This window comes from Accipiter gentilis, chromosome 1 (assembly GCF_929443795.1).
Source record: "Accipiter gentilis chromosome 1, bAccGen1.1, whole genome shotgun sequence".
Lineage (NCBI taxonomy): Eukaryota > Metazoa > Chordata > Aves > Accipitriformes > Accipitridae > Astur > Astur gentilis.
The window spans coordinates 4,030,713-4,050,815 of NC_064880.1; positions in this window are offsets into that span (position 1 = coordinate 4,030,713).

Genomic DNA, 20,103 nt, shown 5'->3' on the forward strand with positions numbered 1-20,103 from the left:
AAGTCATCTCGTTCTCTTATCGGTACAAAGCCAGCAGCTGTGAATTGAGTGTTGAGAAGGGGACTGGGGAGGGTAACCACCACGCACACATGGGACGTGACGACATCTGTCTGTCAGTTTATGGGCAGCCAAAGCTAAAGAAAGAGAAAGAAACACGAATGGCTAATGGGCAAAGTTATAGTCCATGGAGCTCCGGTAGCTGAACAGCGCTTCCTACGAAATCTTCCTCCTCCCTGCAAAGCAGCAAGAGAGGTTTCTGCTCCGGACCTTCAGGGCTGAGCGACTCTGCCGAAACTCTCTGCCTCTCTGGGAGGGGAGAGCACCGGCTCACGGACCCGGGCTCTGCTCCCGTCGCGGAGAGGACTGCCCCGCTTCTTCGGGAGGAACCTGCAAGATCCTCGGCTGCCCCAAAACACCTTTGCGTCCTTGCTTGCTTTCTGGGTTTCCTCATTTCAGCTTAAAAAAGCAGTCCCTTCATTTGGCTCCGACTCGGCTCCTTTGCCCTCCAAAGCAGGGTTCGTAACCCTTGACTTGTGCACCTTATCTCTCCGCTCTGTGAGCTCTTTGGGGAAACATACTGCCCTGCTCTCCATGTTAAGCAGCACGTACCGCTGGGCCCCAAAGACAACTGTACCTCAAGCAGAAGCGTTTCTACACAGCCCTTCTGAGCTCACTTTTTTTTGGACAGTTGACAGCAGCACGTAGACCACATAGCTGTAAGGCACCCAAGTTAGAGTCCGGTCCCCTTATTCAGGCACGGAGAGAAAGAGTCACATCCTGAGGGTGATGCAGAACAGAAGCCAGTTCTCTCCCCTGACTAGACAGGGACACTCATCTCAGCCACTCAACACAGGTGCCTGAAGTTCAACAGCCCAGCAACCTCAACACGGCCACGTCTGGGGTCTAACGTGGAGAGAGAGCAAGGTTTACAGGGAGAGAGAACATCTTTTACGAGATCGGGTGACATAAATTGGAAAATGCGGACAAGCTTTCGGGCACACAGAACCCTTCCTCAGGCCACCCCTGGGCAGAAAGAACTTGCGTTCTCAGTCCTGCAAGAAGCCAAACGGCTGCGGTGACAGAAGACAACTCCGCTCTTCCAAACAGAGCCCAAAACCGTCACCCATCTACCTCTCTTGGCTCAGCAAGCTAGGGAGGAAGACCACAACACCCAGTCCTAGCAAACCTGGGATCGTTACAGCCCTGCAACCGCACGCCTGGCCAAATAGCTCGCTCCTGCCTAGTTCTTTAACATCCTTGCGTCACCAGCTTCCTAGAGCAGGAGCAGCAAGAGCTCAGAAGGCTGTCCTCCGGTGGGCTGGCAAACAACTAAATATACATCAATCAAGGTATTAAATAGCCGGGAATGCGGCTGCCTCTGCAATCCTGAGTATTTAGTCCATTATCCCACAGACACTTAGCACAATTATGGTTGCTTTGCGGCTAGCCTTTAATGTGCCAACAGAGCAGCTGAGGCACAGAGGAGATTAGAGATCAGCAACAGTCTCGACCGCAGAGCAAAGCCGAGCGCTCCGGAAGCCTCGTCTCGCTGCAGTGAGCTCAGAAATGCCGGGCAGGATTGGGGACAACCCCCGCAGGGCCGAGCTGGTCCTGCAGAAGGGGAGTGGGAGGTGAAGAGTCCAGAGTTTGGTCCACTTTGAGGGTTTGTCTCCTACCCAAGCGGCTCCTAGAACAAGAGCCAGGCTTCTCATCCTGCTAAAGGAGAAAGAGCAGCTCTTACGCTCAAGAAGGATGCTCACTTCCAAGTCAGCAGGAAAAGCTGACAACCCCGGAGGGAGGCTCAGAGCAACTCAGGGGCGTAATTCCTGCTAATGGAGAAGATCCAGGCAGCCCTCCAGTAGTGTCAAGCTTCCCCATTTGCTCCCGGGGTGCCCGATACAGCTGGTGGGAACAGCCCTCAATAATGCATCCCACGGAGGCTTCAAAACACTGCAGCTGGGGCAGCGAGGTGCTAAGGATGAAATGTTTTGCCCCAGGACATGCCCCAGGGGTCAGTGGCAGAGCAACAGTAGCACTCCCACCTTCCCTTCCCTTCGCTCCGATCAATACCTCCTCTGCACGCTCTGCTGAGGTGTCCAGACCAGAGGCAGAGCTTCAAGGTTTCCTAGGTTAACTGCTGTAAGACATCTCTTCAGCCAGAACCCGTCATCCGTACTTTCGGCACACCAGCGTTGTAACGTCCGTGACAACGCCACCATCCTGAACATATGCCATCCTCTAGAGCAGCTACCAAATGGCATCCCAAATAAGCAAAGTTCCTGCCGTAGTTTTCAGTGGATTTGGTGAGATTCCAGCATTCAGAAACAACCAGCTTTTGCTCCATCTTGGAGTTGACGACAGGCAGCGCACGCTGCAGAGGTGTCAGAGAGAAATATCAGAAGCCATCTCCAGCAGGTACGCTGATATTCCAGCTTTACACAGCTGGAGCCTGGAAGGAAAAGTGCTACTACACACAGAGAAAGTGCTACAGAAGAGCACTGGAGATGCTCACTCGGCCATGAGGCATACATGCATCAAGAACTACCTGCAACAGCCAGGCTGACAATTTCCCACCTTTCTCCCTTGCCTACACACAAACCCAGTTTGCAACACGAGGGCCAGCCCATAGGGCTGATTTTGGACAAGGGCAATTCCTTGTGGTTCTGCTCAGTCCAAGCAGATTCAGCTAAATCACCCAAGGGAGCTCTGCGCAGCCAGAGCCTCCACCCTGAGCGCGCTACCGACTGCTCTGCAAATCCACGCTCCGTCTCATCCCACGCCACTGCTCCCGGTGGGAGAACAGATGCTCCCGTGCAAACTGCCTGCCCTCGGTTCATACGCTAGTGAAGGCTTTTAAGCTCCCACGGACCCCAGATGGCCTTAAAAAGTATCCGAGGGGCTTAAGGTGGCCATTCTGCACAAGGCTGTGCTGGCTCCGAGCTCCTGGCTTTGCTTTTTCATCCTTTTGCCGTTTCTCCGGGTCATTCCCTAAGCCCAGCAACGTTGCTTTTAGTAATATACAAGTCCTGGAAAATCAATCCTAAACCATGGCTCACGGCCAACCCTCCACAGTACTTCTAGACCAAGGAGGGCTCAGTGGCTTCTCTTTCAGGGATATTTCTTCATCTCTTCTCATAGAAATCAAAACTGCGCTAGCAGGAAAAGGAGTCTACACAGCAACGAAGCCTCAAAAAACTTCTTCGGGAAGCGTATTGCTTGGAACCGGCACTTGAGCTCTCTTCTTATCGCTAGAATACAAGCAGAAGATGGATTTTCTACTGAGGTCACCCTAACAGCCAACAGGCAAACTCTTCCAAAGACACTCAACAAAATACCCAAGGAACGATCTCTCTGTCATCATTCCGAGGCTGAAAGCAACACTGCAAAACAAGCCATGTTGCGCTAAGGAAGAGCTGAACTGGAATCTGACAATCAAGGGCATCAGCGATTTCACAACTAGAACAGGACTTTCCTTTGTTTACTGCCAGCACTTCCGTGCGAACCTGTGCTTTAAAATACACACCCGTTTCCTATTTAACACTCATACACTTTTCCTCTGCTCACGCAGGCAGACAGCACTACCTGCCAGCGGTCAGACATCAGAGATGCCAGAGATAACAGCTGCAATGATCCAGCAAAAAGGGGGGGAAAAAAAAAAGTAGGTTACAGTGTGCTGGCCCTCTGTGGAACTGTGTTTTCTCTTTCCACAATACGTACGTCCTAACGGGTTTAGATACGCCGCCCACAGAGCTCTTCCGTCATTATGGCCTTGGAGCTCAGCACTACAAGCAAACTAACACGGGACTAAAACTCTTGTCTCGTGAAATTCAGCAATGTCCGAACCACAGAGACCAGACTTTGATTCCCTTCTTTTGTGAACGGCGTACACGATGGCAAAGCCTACGTGTTGCACTCTTTTGCTGCTGGGTTGAATGAGCCAACCCGCCAGCAGAGCCGGGGAAGTGACCACGCAAGATACCCATCGCAGGGCTTGCAGGAGAACGCTGAGCAAGGAGACATCAGACTCGCTGAGTTCAAGTCTCCTGTCTACTCAGCACTGGAGAAAAAAATATATCTCTAATTGGGCCTTCAAGACGCTGTGCTTAAGTATAACCCCCAGGACATTTATCGTTTGAAGGCTAGGGCCAACTGTTTGCATGAGATCCCGCGCCGTTTTCCTCAAGCTCTTTCCTCTATGCTTTGTTAACGTGCTTCGTTATTGCAGCAAGGATTCTTCGTTATTGCAGCGAGGATTCTTCACAGAGTTCAGACTACATCTCAGCTTTCTCATGTAGTCAGTACCTGACAGCCTGGTGCTTTCCACTGCTTTTTAGCCATCCCTTCATGCAGAAACCTGTTCAGTGTTCCCTTCTCCCCAACACTCTTGCCAGAACCCTCTGCCATGAGCCAAGTAAACCTGCAGCAACTGAGGCAAGAGCCTTCTTCTGGGATAAATATTTGTATGAGCCGAAGAGGAGAGGAGAAATGAGCGTCTGCCTTTGCATTAGACGGAGTCACTGCCCAAATACCCATGCAAGAAGTATGAGCGACAAGAGGTGGGAAGACTGCCCTGGCTGATGCCCCAGTGCCTGCTGCAGGAGGTTTAAGGTTTGGAGAAGTCTGTTCAAATCCCAGAGATGCGCTTGTATCCCTCTTCTTCCAGAGGTCGGGAGGGACACCAAAACCGGCCGGTTTCAACCTAGTCAAACGCTTCAAAAGCGCGCCTTCCTCGCTACGTTGCGCTTCTTGAAGTACGCTAGTTCCTCTTTGCTTTGACCGTCGAGATGACAACACCGAAAGTTTCCACTGCTTTAAAGCTACAGCAGCAACAAATACTGACACCCCCGCTCCCCCAGCCCTTCCCGGAGTAGGACTGAAACTCTCATCTGAGACACAGATGACAGCGGGTGGTGGGTTGGTTCAACTCCGACAGCAAACGGGCATTGCTACTGCAGCACATCCTTCCCTTGCACGGGTCGGAATAAGCCCCGACTAAAGTCGTGCCAAGGAGCGGGAACCACAGTCTGTACGGCAGATTCCGACCAAAGGGCAAGGAAGAGGTTTGCAATGCACGTGCAGCTGCACCTACCTACCATCTTTGCCAAAACAACCCCCAGGACCATCCTGAGCCATGTCTTCTAGGGAAAGGCTAGAGAGAATGAAGTCAACGCGAAGCCTGGCAAGGCACAGGTACAGCAGCTGCCCACAGGGCAGCGGTTCCACCTCAGTGCCCAATGGAAGCCCCTGGCCAAAGCGTCAGCCATGGTTGTTTTAAGTTCCTTTGCTCCATCTGGTGGTTAGAAAGTTTTTAAAGCTGCGTAGAGCAAACACGCCCTGCTCCCTTGCGTGGCCCGCTCATTTTCTGGGCTCTCTGGCCAGAGAGGTTGAAGAGAAGCTTGGGACGAGGCACTTTTTGGTAAGTGCAGGGCAGCACTTTGGAAGAGCAGAAGGCAGCTGAATGCTGGTGTGAGGGGGAATCACCCCCCCCCCCGCCCCACGTTGGCCAAGCAGGGTCGTCGTGAGTACGAGAACCTGAAGAGTCAGTCGGGCTCCCACGCGCAAACGGCAAGGGTGGCCACTTTCTACAGCAGCGGTCCTCGGGCAGAGAAATGTTCTGAGAGCAAGTAAAGCAGCAGCAGCAGGGCCAGAGGCGCTGCACGGTCCAGCACCTGACAGCATCCCAGAGAGGGAATCACTTGGCTCCTACCTTTCATGTTGGATGCTGGGAGCAGGATAATGCTTAAGCATTCGGGCCTGGGCTATGGGAAAACAAACGTGCTCCACTCAGCCAGGAGTAAAACGACTTAGTGTTAGGATGATGCCAAGGGCAGAAAAGCCCCGATCCATCCTCCCAGGCGCAGAGGAAAACCAAAACCAGTCCCCAAGGCAACGGAGACAGCGGAGGAGCCCAGGAGCTTTCACCGTTAACCAAGCCCTTCCTCCTCCAGCAGGTTCCTCTCCAAGTACGGCAACAAGAGAAATAAATAAATAAGGCAGTAAGGAAGCAAGGCAAGAGCAGAACCTTATGCTACAGCATCTTGGCTTCCCCAGGCTCCCTCCCACTTGGCACTGGGACCAGCAGGAGGAGAGGAGATTCCTGCTGTGTCGCCCCTACCCTGACATGCCACCTTTGCCTGCCGCAATCTGCCCGAGCCCTCAGCATCACGTGCGTTCTTGCTGAGTCCAGAAATCCTCAGCTTTCAGGATTATATAACCCGACGAGCTAATTAAAAATGAGGGGGTTTATTTTGGACCCGGGCAGGGTGACAAGACAAAAATATAGCCCATAGCAGGCCCACGTCCCCTTTGAAGAGTCGCCAAGGCTATTTTTTACCTAGATACATCATGAAGAATTGGAGAGAAAAAAAAATACCACAGTTATATTTAGAATTTAATCAGTGGCAGGGCTCGTTACACTTCTTAGAGAAGAGACTGATGGAAATATTTCAGGAGGGTGGGAGGAAGGGGGCGAACAAACAAACAAACAAACAAACTACCCCCAAAAAACCAAACCCAGGACAAATATAGCCCTAGCACCTACCTTACATGGTAGGGATGCTGCTAAGGGTGTGAAGGGGGATTTTTGTTGTTGTTGTTTTGAAATTTCAACTTTGTCACCTTCCCACCCTCTTGAAATCCCCAAGGCCAAACAACACATCCCGAGGGTTGGGCTCTCCTCTGCCTAATGTCAAGTATTCATCGTTAGCCCAGCTCCGGAGCCTGTTCAAGCTGCCCCTTTCCCTCTGTCACACGTGCCCAGCGTGACCAGCTGCAGAAGGGAATGGCAAGCTGCAGCAAACCACGGCTGGAGGAACTACCGCAGTCCTAGCCCGTGAGTAACCTCGCGGTTACGCTGGAGGTAGCACCTAGCAGACAGCCCCAGCACAACGGCTGGCGATATTGCTAATTGCTTGCTCTCCTGTCACTGCGAGCAGGTCTTCCTTGACTAGAATCACTCCATTTTTAAAAATCCTTCAAAAGCTCGTTGGAACAGAGCGGGGGAAGTTGCATGTTCCAATCTCCTGCCTGTGTCCTATTCGTATTTTTAAGGCAGGTCTTTTAGCATTGTTTTATCAACCCAACCACTGCCTTTTTACACCCTCTTGGCACCCACAGCACCCATCTCCTCAATCCCATCTCCGTGTCAAGCCAGAGAGCCCGAGCTGCTCAACCCTGCTGCCTTCCCTTATCAGCTCTGAATATCAGAAGCGAGCTGCAGCCCAGAAAGCGAGGAAGAAAGAAATGGGATTTTTCGATGCAGGGTGGGAAAAGGGACCAAAGACCCTGGTTGGCACGGCTGTGCCACCCTGGAGGGAGCACGGGGCGATGGGAGGGAAAGGGAGCTAACTGTCTGCTTGGTGATGCTGCAAAGGCTGTCCTCCGTCAGCTCCTCTCTCCCTTGGCTGGATTAAAATAGCCAGGGCCGGGGAGAGACAGTTCCCTTGAAAGCTAACGGGTACGTTCAGTCTAACCAAAAAGGGAACTTACAAAACGTATCATTTGGCAGGGCCGGGAGGGGAAAGCCACGTTCGCTTAGGCACCGCAGATACGACCTGCGGTTTTGCAGCCTGATTCTCGGTTTTGACAGAACTGGGAAACAGCCCGGTGTAGAAGCAAGCTGGAGCCCAGTGGGATGGGGGAGCTTGGCCAGGTATGGAGAAGGGCTCTCTGGTCCAGCTGCCTCCCCTCAACAGATGGAAGACAGCCTCCCTCCTCCTGCCGACTCCGGACAGCTGGGTCTTCGCTCTCACACAGCTCTCCTCCAGCCCAGTACGGAATGGCAGATTTCTTGTTTAGCATCTGCTCGCCACAGCTGCTCACGAGGAGAAGCTTCTTCCTATCTAGCTGTTCTGGTGCGGGCTATCGCAAGCCTGAAATTTATTTAAGTGAAAAACAAAAAAAACAAAAAAAAAAAAAAAAATCTCTTTTGTAGCCCCCACAGGAGATTAGCAGACAGCTAAACAGAGTCATGGCACCGTCCAGATGAATCTAATGACTGTACATTGGGATGGGAGGAATTTCCAGACCTTATTATCCTACGGTCACAGGCAGGTCCTTGCCCAGCTGGGTAAGAAAAAGGAAAGGATGGGGTTGCACGAAAGGCCCTCGTGCATCAACAGCACGGATACCTTCTCCCCCAGATACTACAAAAGGTGATGCCAAGGCACGAAGATTGCACAGACCATAGGAGGAAAATGAGAACTGAGCCTGCCTCAGCGTGGCAGTGGAGGCTACTGCCAAAACTGCTGGAAACCCACACAGCGACCCCGTCTCCGTGCACGAGAGGGACCACGTGGAGGCGCGCGTTGAGACCTTGAGCCTGCATTTGGCCTGTGCCTTTCCCTGCCGTTGATGCTTTTTTCTCCCAGGTCAGCAAGCAGTGCCACATCTGTGCTCGCATTTTCCTTGGAAAGATCAAGAGACGCCGGGCACAGCAAGTACAGGCTGGGAACGATTCCCACCACCTTTGTGCGCAAGAAACCTTGAGTAGATACTTGCTCAGAAACAGGGTCTTCACCTGATAACCTAATCAGGACACTTGCAGCAAACACCAGCCCAGCTAGAAAACTCAGCTCACCCTCTCCTCCCCCAGTCCTTCTTTTGCCACCAAGAAGCTGCAACGAGCAAGATAAGCTTAATCGCTCCTTGCCACGAGGGGCTTCCCCAGCCCTAAGCTCCTCGCGAGGGGGGCTGCAGGGAACGCTGCTGTGATTTGCCCTGGGCACGCACGCTCCTGCCCGCAGCCACGGCACGGGTGCTGGGTGACCTTCTCCTCCAGGCGCTTGTTCGGGTGCCTGCTCATTGCCCCTGGGGATGGAGGCAAACCAAACCCCATCTGTCTCCCAGGCAGGGGTCTACGGAAGCCCCGTGGCAGATCGAGGGGCCGAACAGGCAGAGCAGAAGGGGCTGCAGAAGGTTTCCAAGTGGAAACGTCTGGGACATGATGCACAAAGCCTCCTCCAAGGTACAGCCCCCCCCGGTCCTCCTGACGCCCGAAAACCTGATGCTCACAGTTACGCACTCCTGGACCGCTTGACGGATGCTTTTAACTGGAGCTGGATCACAGCAACGTTCTTTCCACGTGGGACCTGCCTGGGAGACCTGTGACAGCCACAGCATCTGCTACAGGAGAGCAGCAGCTCAGAAAGCCCAGGAGGAGATGCTGAAGCGTACATCTCTTCCAAGTACGTCCCTCAGCCACCGCAAGCGGGCAGAGGTCTTTGGAGAGCGCTATTGATACAAGCAGCAGCGTGAGCTATTTGCAGAAAAAAAATGCATATACAGGAAGCACACAGTTCCTGATTTCCAGCTTGGTTTAATGCGAAGAATTTCCTTCTTCCCTTCAGACTCACGCAGGAAGCCTGCAAACAGACCAACCCCGTAATGTGATTAAGCCCCATCCTACGCACATTTCCTGGAACATGCAATTGGACTGCAGGAGCCACTTTCCATCCCTCCCTACCACTCACATCATAAGGTAGCAAGTGCAGCCCTGCCCAAGCCGCTGCTTTTGGTCAAGGCAGTGAAAAAGCAACGGAATAAACCCATTCCTATGGCAGAAAAAGGGTTAATCAATGCTTAAAGAACTGCAGCCTTCGGAGTATCTCACCCCCCCACACACCCCAGAGGGCATGGGCCTGTTTTTAGCTTGGAAATAGGTATTAGCTTTGTTCATCTCTCCGGGCAGGGATGGAAACCCAAATGTCACCATTTGGGAAATAAGTTTTTAGTGAGCCATTTGGGAATCCAAGGGCATCTACACTGCAAGGGTGGGAGGGCGAACACCACAAAGACACTATGGAGATAGGTGATGAATAGATGATAGGTACTAAATCAGTGACCCAGCTGGGAACAGAAAAGCTCTCAGTTCTGTGTTCCCCACTCATAGGGCTCTCCTTAAGAGGGACCAGGCGGCTGGGTCGCTCACGAAGTGACTGGCACCAGCGATAAAGGAGCCCTTTGGCTAGGCCAGTCCTTTCCAAATTGAGAAATAAGTCAAAGCCCCCACTACAGAATACAAACTTGCCCTCCAGCTACCTGAAATGGCATCAGTGAGAGATCCAGCACGTAGCGGTCAACATGAAAAGCCATCCCCTGGGAAAAAGCTCCGCCAAAGCAGGGTTCGCCTCGCTGAGCAGAGGGAAACACCAATGCCCACCTTTTTGCACACCAAGAAGCATCTCCAGCTGGGGCTCTGGGGCTGACGCCCGAGCCGGGTTTTCTGCGACGGTGCCAGCGGCAACCGAGCCCCGTTCCCCTTTCCGAGGAGCGGCGGCTCCCAGCCGCAGAGCCACGGGCACGCTTCTGCCGGGACCCCACCGCACGCCTCGGCCAGCTCAGCCCTCCTTGGGGGGGGGAGAAGGCTTTTGCTGGGGGCAAGGGGGGGGGGGGGGGGGGGGGCGGCGAGCAGCTCAGGTGCTGGGAGCACTGGGAACAGCTTTCCCCATGCCTGCCGGCTCGCTCGCAGCGGTCACGCAGCTCCGCGCCGAGCGAAACCCGCACCCGGACACCTGGGAGAATCCAGCTGGCTACCGCTGCTCCGCTGGCAGAGCTCCGCTGGAGCACAAAGCTCCGATTCATTCGTTCAGGTGCCTCGAAGGCTCCGGAGAAGAATTATCTCCTAGAAACCCGATGAATTTAAACCCTGCTGGAAGCGGCAGCGAGCGGCTCCAGTACCACCCAGCCACAAAGGAAAATCGCCCTCAATATAGCTTTGGCAGTATGAGCTGGAAGACCGGCTTCCTCTTCGGTGCGCTTTGCCTTACCCTGCCGCTGCAGACGGCGAGGAATTCTCCTTGGCAGCCCGCAAAAGAGATACAGCTGCATCCGAGAAATGTGTTCCAGGGCCGAGAGCGCTTCATTTGTCTTGGGACCATAACGAGAGCAGCTCGCTCTGCCTTGGGGGAAACCAGAGGATACTGGAAAATCACTGAGGGCCTGATCCAAAAACCTCTCTGAGGCAAGGCTTGTTTTCTCTCCTTGAGCTAGGGCATTAACCATTCTTATTCCCTCACTGGAAAAGGGGAGAGAACAGCGTATTGATGCGTTTCGTGATGTGCAGCAAGGAACTCGGCCTATCTGGAAATAAACAGTAGGCTGCGGACTTGGAATTGAAGCGTAATTTAAGTTGCTGCCGATGTTCTCATCCTCATTTACCAGGGTAAAGCCCGGTGAAAAAGCACGTCTGCTCCTTTCACTGCATTTCCCATCTCTCACCTCCCCACCCGTCCAGGCAGAGTGCGTCTAGGCAGTGTCAGCACACATTTGCAAGTCCCTGCACAAAAGCCTTTGGGCTTTGATTCTCCCGTACTCCTCCAAACAGCCCGTGTCCAAAGAAGTCTTCATACAGCCTGGCCAGAGAGAGAAAACCAGGGAAAATCTGAGCCGAGATTCAGGTGCAGCAAAGGCAAAGGAGGGAAGCAAAAGCCACCAGCTGCCTTGCCGGGAAGGTCTCGTGAAGCCTGCTTATGTGAGCAAGCCACCACAAAGAAAGCCAGGGTCTAAATTCAAGCTGCTGCTGTGACCTGTCTCCAGCTGCCCAGGCTGATCGACCCTTTTCGTGCTGGAGCTGAGCACGAGTCAGCTCCAGAGCCAAGTGCTGAAGTGCTGCCTCAAGAGATGGAAACGAACAGCTCGCCAAAAATTGTCAGAAAACATTTCTGAGCTTGCCGCTCGGGGCCTGCACTTCAGAGACACGGTGGCCGTGGGCTTGAGCACGTTCCTGCCAGCGAGATCCGCAATCACCCCGGTTCCAGCCACCATTCCCCTAAGCTCTGCCCCGTGATGTGTTCCTGACAAATATCCAAGACGCCAAAACACTGACCTGCTTTTGCTTCCTGGACCAGAAATTACCACCTCCCCACCACCGCCCAAGTTGCCAAAGTAAGCAGCTATTGCAAATACTCAAGGTTAATATTTACATTTGGATTCGGCGCAGGAACCGTGTGTTTTCTCACTGGTAAAGGGGGTGGGAAAACTGGGACCGCAGGCTGCTCAGCTGGTCAGGGCACCGGCATTATATTGCCTGTCACTGCAGCAGATGCTTAAGACTGGACAGCAAGCAAGGTTTCAGGATACAGCTGGATGCATTTGATGCCCCAGATGGCCAGCAACGTGGCCTGCAGAAGCACAGTAAACCAGCTTGGAGAAAGCGCACGCAGGACTTCTTGGCTAATCCTGATTTATCAGCCATGCTGGAACAGCCACTGCTTCCCACCCCGGCGGCTGCAGCAGCCCTGCTTACGCTGGTTTGTAATTACAAGCAATCCGAGACTTCAAAGGGAACCACCCACAACGTGCCATAAAATCAGTGTGGACAAAGTAATTCAGCTAAGCAGTAAACTGGATTTTAAAAAGGTTCATCTGAATGCAGGGAAAAAGTTGTCAAACAAATGCACTCAGCTCTGGGTATGGGATGCCACTCAGCAGCTCTTTGTCGAGTCTGCTACAGAAATGGAAAAATTTCACCAAAGTACCAATCCCCCCCAATACCATCGGCCTGCTCGTGCAGTGCCCCGAAAACTGGAAACTTGGGCCCTTCGGTCTCAGCGTTCCCTTCCTGGGGCAGTTTCGCCCTTTTACGGGGCTGTAAGCTGCTTGCTACGCCCTGTGTAACTCTCTGGGACAGGAGATGTGCAAACCTGCAAGGCGGCATCTCTCCAGCCCACTTTGAGTGTGTGGGGGGGGAGATCAGTAGCCAAAGGGGGTTTTGCACAATCACTGCTGCTGGCTAACGCACCCAGGCCCATTATAGCCCCGGAGCAGACAGCACTGTTTCACCGCTTCCACAGCCTTGGAGTCAAGAAGGAAGGCTTCTCCCGCAAAAGCACAGGCTGGAAAGAAGAGTAACTGCTCCGCGCCGGGATCTGCTTCACCAGCGGTAGCAACGCTCGAAGCACCAGAACCACAGCGCAAAGAGCAATGAGGGAAAGGGCCTCCGTAACCTACAGGCACCGATTCTGCGACAGTACCGCTCAGCATTCAATCCTGTAGAATTGGGGCAACTTTTGGAGAGACAGTCAGGCTCCAGAAGCCGGCATTTACTCGTTTTCTCCAGACCTTCCCTTCCTCCCAGCCGTAGCATCCCAGGAAATGTGGCTGTAAACAAAAAGCCTGCCCTGCAGACAGAGGCAATACACAAGTCGGCTGCCACCTACCAAGTGCTCCAGACAGCGTGCAACTCCTTTCTAGGAAAAGAAACAGGGTATTTGGGATCTGCAAGCCACAGGTCAGCAGTGGGGATGTGAGGTTTATCCACCAAGATCTCTACGTCACAGCAAAAGGCTTCTAATGGCACCTGAGCAGAGAAGGGACAGCAATTAGACTCCCAGGCTCTTGCAGTTCCAGAAGAACCGTGATTTCCCTGTCCTTGCTGGGGGCTTGGCACGTCCCTGACCTCCAAACCTCTCCTGCAGTTGAGAGGTCACATGCCAGTAAAGCTGGGAGACAGAAAGAAACGGTCATTCTTTCAGCAAGCTGGTTTTGAGAAATAACACAACAAGGTCCTGGCAGCAGCTTGGAGCTCTCAATATTTGCAACAGCTTTATGGTTTAGGCTGACGGCAACAAACTTGGTTTATTTCTGCACCAGAGCTCGAGTCTCCCTTACGTCACACACACACTGACACGTGGGCGCTGCTTTCCAGGCTGGCCCCTGCGCTCTCTACCATGGCTTTTCCAAAAGCCAAACCCAATGTGACCACCAGCCCTCGCTATCTCTCCCCACAGCGCAGTATGGCCACTGGGAGAGCTTAGTCAAACACCCAGAAAGAGGTTTATTTCTCCTTCCACATGCCTGCCTTGAAAAGAAGCGGCAGGTCGTGCACGCTCCAAACCCCAGTGACAGTCCACGATCACACTTGTATCCACACCAGCTCCCAGGATTTCCAGCCGGTGACAGCCTCGCGGCAGCCCACTGATGCAAAGCGAACGTGCAGCCACGGCGGTGGTCCTTCAAGAGAAGAAGGACCAGCACCTTGGTTGGGATGGAGCTACTGAGAAATGGCTTCCTCGCCGATCCATCCCCCTGCTTCGCAGTACCCTCTTTCAGCACAACAGGCCAGCCGTACGCTGGCTTTTAGCAGCTCCACACCGCCAGCCTTTGTAAATCAGCCCGTAAGCCCGTTAATGCCAAAGTGCCCTTAATTCCAAGGGTCCCCATGCAAGCCTGAACGACCTGCAAGAAAGGATGCAGGTACGATGCTGACAGTACACAAAGCATCCACTGTTTAGTACTTTGGTTGGGCCTTGCAGTGACCATCCCTCAACGAGGGACCACTTGAGGCTCTCAACACTCCATCAGCACAAGTTGTGATCTCAGTAGATCCACCTGGGCAGAACCAGGCCACGGTTTGGACCAGAGGGAGTGCAGCATCAGCCAGGGTTCAGGCAGAAGAAAAAGATGCCGTACAAATCTGGTAGGCACCCTACATGGTGCTAGGCAAGAAAAGAAAGGCTGGGGCCAAGCCATCTCGCCACAACGTAGGGAAAAAGGACCTGAGCAGTGTTACAGAACCAGGAGCAGCAAATCCAGCAGCCCAGCGCACAGGTGGAAAGGATGAGGGCAACAGATTCTGGGAGCAATCAATCCCCAGCACAAAAACCGATCGGCACGGCTCCGACCCCTTCTCAGCAGCAGTACTACTAGCTACCCGGGTTTCTCAGGACTCCTGCAAGGGCTGAGCTGGCAGCAGCGTTACAACCGTTTTGCTGTCTCTAGCAGTCTGCTGCTCTAGGTAACAGCCTGGCAGGGTGGGGCTAGCAAGGTACAGGCGGTGTAGACAAATATTGACTTGCCTGTGGGCACAGAGAGCGCTACCAGCACGGAGAATAAAATCCAGGGGCCCCGAGTCCCAGCCCTCTGCCTTTTGCTCCATCACCCATCAGCAAGCAGGTTTCATAAGTTAACGTGGCACCGCCCAGATGAACGCTGCCACTTCCTAAACTTCTTCTTTGAACCAGACACTCACAAAACGCAGCTCAGCACTTATACAGGAATGACAGCCAGCGCTGGGTGGCAGGGAAAGACCCAAAAAACCGTAAACCCAACCAAGCCCCTGAATCCTGGCACTGTAGGAACGTGCGTGAGGAGAAGATGGATTACTACATGTTCAAGAGATGGTTGCAGTAACCCCACTCGTGACCTGCCCGTGTTGGGTCCTGTACCAACACCAAACAAGCACTCCCTGTCCTGTAACCGATCCCATTTCTCAGCTTGAAGTGACCGTCAGCTGTACGGCTGCTCCCCAGCCACCACCCTCCTCCGGGTTTCTCAAAACACGCTTGACTTCTAATAGCAACATACGCTTTTTCAGGTCACCTTAAGGCCGCCGCCGTCGTGAAAGGACAGGCAAGAACGAAGAGCCCCCGAACCAGCTCTTAAGAAACCCAAGGGGAAGCTCTGCGTGTGACCCGGCTGCCAAGCAAGGCACGGAAAGAGCCCGTCCGCTGGACGGCAATTTCCCCCTTCCGAAGCCATGGCAGAGAAGGAGGAACGGAGAAGGGACGATGCCCCCAAGTCACACGAGCTCCTGCCCCGCCACCGAGAAAAAGAGCCTGAAGCTCCGAAACGGCTTCTTCTTCGGGAGAAGCCGGGGGAGGCACCGCCGACACACCAGATGTCCCAAAGTATCTTTTTTTTTCCAGCCCGCAGCCCACAAAGATGATTTCGAGGCAGTTTTCAAGCTGGGTCCCGTTTTGCCGGCCCCTCTTCGGTACCTCCAGCACCTCTTACAGAGCCTGCTAAGACAAGATGCTTCCAGGTCCCAGGCTTCTCCCGCAGGCACGGAGCGCTCTTTCCCCCAAAGGGGGGCGACCCGAAAGACCCCTCGGGCCCGGGACCAAAGGAGCAGAGCTGGCAGCCGGTCTCCAACCGGTGCTACCGGGCTGCCGCTTCACCGCCACCACCGAATCCCGAATAACCCCGACCCTACCCACCCCTCCGACCCGGCGAGGGGGGGCGCAGCCGGGCGGGCGCAGCCTCTCCCGGGGGAAACGGGGCAGATCCGAAGCGGTCCCGGTCCCCGGTGCCGGTGTGGTCCCGGTAGCCGGGGGTGCTCCGGAGGTCCGGTGCGGTCGGCGTTCAGCCCTTACCTGCGGGAGGTCATGACTCCGCGGAGCTCGGTACCAACGGAACGCCCCCGACCCCGGTCCCGCACCGACTGCCCGCACCGCCGCCGCCGCCCCGGCGGGGCGTCTAAGGCTCCGGGCCGGTGGGGAAACCCCTCCCTGTGACGCGGGGGAATCCCCGCCCCTCCGCCCCGCCCCTCCGCCCCGCCCGGGGAGGGAACCAGCGCCCCGCCGCTCGCCGGGGCTCGGGGACCGGCTCCCGTTCGCCCGCACACCGGCACCGACCTCCTCCCTTCCCACCGCGGCGGCAGGCTGGCCTCCTCCTCCTCCTCTTCTTCCTCCTCTTCCTCTTCTTCCTCTTCCTCTTCTTCCTCTGCACGCTCTTCCTCTTCCTCTTCTTCCTCTGCACGCTCTTCCTCTTCCTCTTCTTCCTCTGCACGCTCTTCCTCTTCCTCTTCTTCCTCTTCTTCCTCTTCTTCCTCTTCTTCCTCCTCTTCCTCCACTTCCTCCTCTTCCTCTTCTTCCTCCTCTTCCTCTTCCTCCCCTTCCTCACCCTGGTCTGCCCGTTCAAAGGACCAGACGCCCGAGTAAAGGCGCAGCTTCCCCTCTCCGCCTCCTCCCTAGAGCCGTTCCCCTTCTGGTACCCAAGTTCCTTCACCCTTCCAGGCTGGCGGGGAGGTTTTCCGGGCTCGGTGCATCCCTCACTCCTCGCTGGAGTAGGTCCACCGTACCCCGGTGCGGATAGGGGCGTGAGATGTCACGCCAGCAGCAATTTGAGACAGCACTGCCATACCCTAAACGCTATTAAAGGTCTAGATTTTGGGGTCGAGTTCCCAAAGACTCAAGAGGCGTGCTACCAAGAGAAGGAAACAAGCCACCCCATAATGAGCACCTGAGGCTGGGCAAGGCTCAGCAACGTTCACTGTTACCCCCAAACACCCCCGGCTTTGGAGTCAAGAGGGCGCGATGTCCCCAGAGTGGGTTCCCCGCTCTCATCCCAACGCCTACGGTGAGACAGGGATGGTGACGCCCAAATCTTCCACCGGGGTAAGCTGAAGTTAGGTGTGCCCTAGGCACGCTCTACGCTTTATACAAATAGAGCACGTTTTGCCACCTGAAGTGTAAATTCAGAGGCCTTTCACAAACTCATGTCAAATAGACGTTGCTTCGCATAAAAGACAGAAATTAACCCAAAGAAATGCCCTGAATCTGGCACCTTTCATGAATGCTGGGTGAGAAAACAAAGCCAGCTGTCCACGAGAGAGAAAAAGCCGGGATACAGCCAGCGAGCTCCCTCCTCCCCCCCCCCCCCCCCCGGTCTACCCGTAGTGGCAAAAATAGCAGTTTTATAACTATAATAAGACTCAGCGAATTCCATGTCTATTCGGGGAATACCCAGAGAGCTGGCAGCAGGAGCCAGCTCATTTCTCAGCGAGGACGACTGGCGGGTTGCATAGCTTTGCTGCGTGCCACCGCATTGCTCACGGGGCAACGAGGACCGTAGAGGCCAAATAGCAACCCCGATAACAATGACCCCTGTCCTCTCCTTCCTCATCTCCCCTGCCATTGAGGCTCCTAGTCACTGGGACCTTCTTCACAGCACTGAGACTTCATTGTGAGAGACCAAACTGTGACTTCTCTGTGTGCCTGTCTCATATGGGAGGGGGGAACAAGACCCTTTCTCAGGGCAATGCACGTGGTCAAGGAGGGACTGCTCTTCAGCTTCGTGGTTAAAAACAGATCAGAAGGAAAAAACCCTGGAACAGATCTCCCCCCTTCGTGTAAGGTCCTGGTTTCTAGCCTATGCAACTGGGATGCAGATAACTGGTGAAAATGGTCCCTTCCTGGGAGATCTTAGCCCTCCTGTCTCCTCTCCATTGGCATGCTGTGATTCCATGGAAATAATACCCAGCAGACAAATCCAGACCCTGGCCTGGGAGCTCTCGGCAGCCAGAACGCCCCATTTTGTGGGTGCTGGGATGGCGTCGGTCCCTCAGGTGACGTGCTGCAATAGAAATGCACCACAGCAGAGGTGCTAGATGTCTGTGTGACCCCATCTGCTCTCTAACCTGCTCAGTCGCAGCTGGGGGGAGAGGCTTTAACGGTGGCCGGGTTCTCCCCTGCTACAATTTCCCCAGCAAGGACAGATTTTTCTGGCTGCCGGGTGGTTGTTGGAAGCTTCTCCTCTGCTGTGTACCGCAGGAATGGGGGACTCCTCGTGTGCCCAGCATAGCTGGCCCAGAGAGCAGGAGAAAGTGGGTTTCGGTGCCCTGCTCAGGAACTTTGGAGGTTGATATTTCTGCCCCAGCCCTGGGGCATTTTCTGCTGCAGGCAGAGGAGAGCATATATTTAGCTCTAATCTATATATTCTCCTGGGAATATCTACAGGGGTGGGAGAGCGGCTCGAAACGCCACGTGCTAATAGCCAGGACAATACTGGCAGCACGGCTAGGAGCGAAGAAAAGTGACAACGCTCCTGGGGAAGCGTAAAGTTTGTCTTGCAATTACAGAGCATGTGCCTGGGCTGGAGAATTCCCAGGGGACAGGGTGGAAGGTCCCCAGCGAGAACAGGGTTGACGGGCCACTAAAAATGCGGTCGCTGCTGGAGGGGGGAAGCGGTCACACGGGACAGGAGGCTCCAGAGGAGCTCATCAGGAGCCTTCGTGTCCGGGCTGATCTCTGGGTTAAGACACCAGACTTTCTGCGGGGAAAGATGCCTCTGAAGATGTTAAGTTCTGGGAACAACGCTCCCAGGTGCCTTTAATGTCTGCGGTGAGGACAGCTATGAAGATCCCATTTCAGCCGCGTCAGTCATCCAGAAGGGTCCAGTGCTACTCAAAGTCGCTTATCATTTCCTCCTGAACTGTTCATCGATATAAGCACAGACTCTCACGCGTGCTCTTTCGTTTGCAGGCTGGAAAGGGATAGCTGGGTACCGGGACACAGCCACATCACGTAGCTCTCCAACAGCTTGGTGCTGGGAATGCAGGGGAAGCAACTGGGATTCCAGTCTGATGGAAGGGAATTCCTCCAGGTGCACTTTGGCCAGATGCTGTGAACTAGTCCCATTCCCTCGGGTCTGCACGGGGCCAGGACGTGTTTGCTAAGAAACAGCCAGGACCCTCACGTTACATCCACCGGAGAGATGGCAGCTCAGGCAGCCCAGCACCGCTGCTGTGTGCTCAGCTTTGGGAAGATGTTTGTACTCCCAGCCACAGCTGCAAAAGCTCCATCAACCCCTGAATTCAGGGCACCTATTCAGGGCACCTAAATAGCCCCGAACCGTAGACACTGTGACAGGCTCCTTTGACGAAGAGCCAGAAAGACGGTGTTCATGGGCCAAATTGTCTACTTCCAAATGTCGCAGCCCCTTTTCTCTCTGAATAATCACATTTTCCCAGCCAGAGACACGAAGGTACATTACAGAGCAGGGTAATGGATCATTATGCTGCTCTGGCAGCTGAGGAGAGCGCAGGGAGTGCAAGCAACCAGCCCGAGGCACAGGCTGCGTCAGCAGCAGAGCAGGGCAAGAAATCCACGGTTCCTGCTCCCCACCATACACGCTGCAAAATGGGGCCAAGCAGCCACGGAGCCGAGGAGTCCAGATTTATTAACAGCCACTTGCCCGGGCTACAGGGGAAAGGGATGCGGGCCACAAACAGCACCCAGCAGAGATTTAGGGCTGGTCTGCCGTATTCCCGAAGGACTAGCTCCCACCAGCCTGGCTAGCAGCAGCACCCTCGGGAACGAGCAACTGTAAAAGGTGATACACTAGATCAAAATCCCATGGGACAGCCCCATGAGACCGTTCACACCATCTCCAAAGCAACACACCCGCTGCCCTTCACTTCCCCTGGGTCCCTCCCATCGGCTTCCCCACCATCCCCAGCTCAGTGGTTCAAGAAGAATGGAGTAAACTGCTTTTAGTCCCGGACTGAAGCTCCTTGGCACGCAGAGAGGCTCCCAACCGGCTGTCGGGGTTAGCCGTTCCCAGTTGACTAGGGGTGCCAGAGCAAACTGGGGACGGGTAAGACCA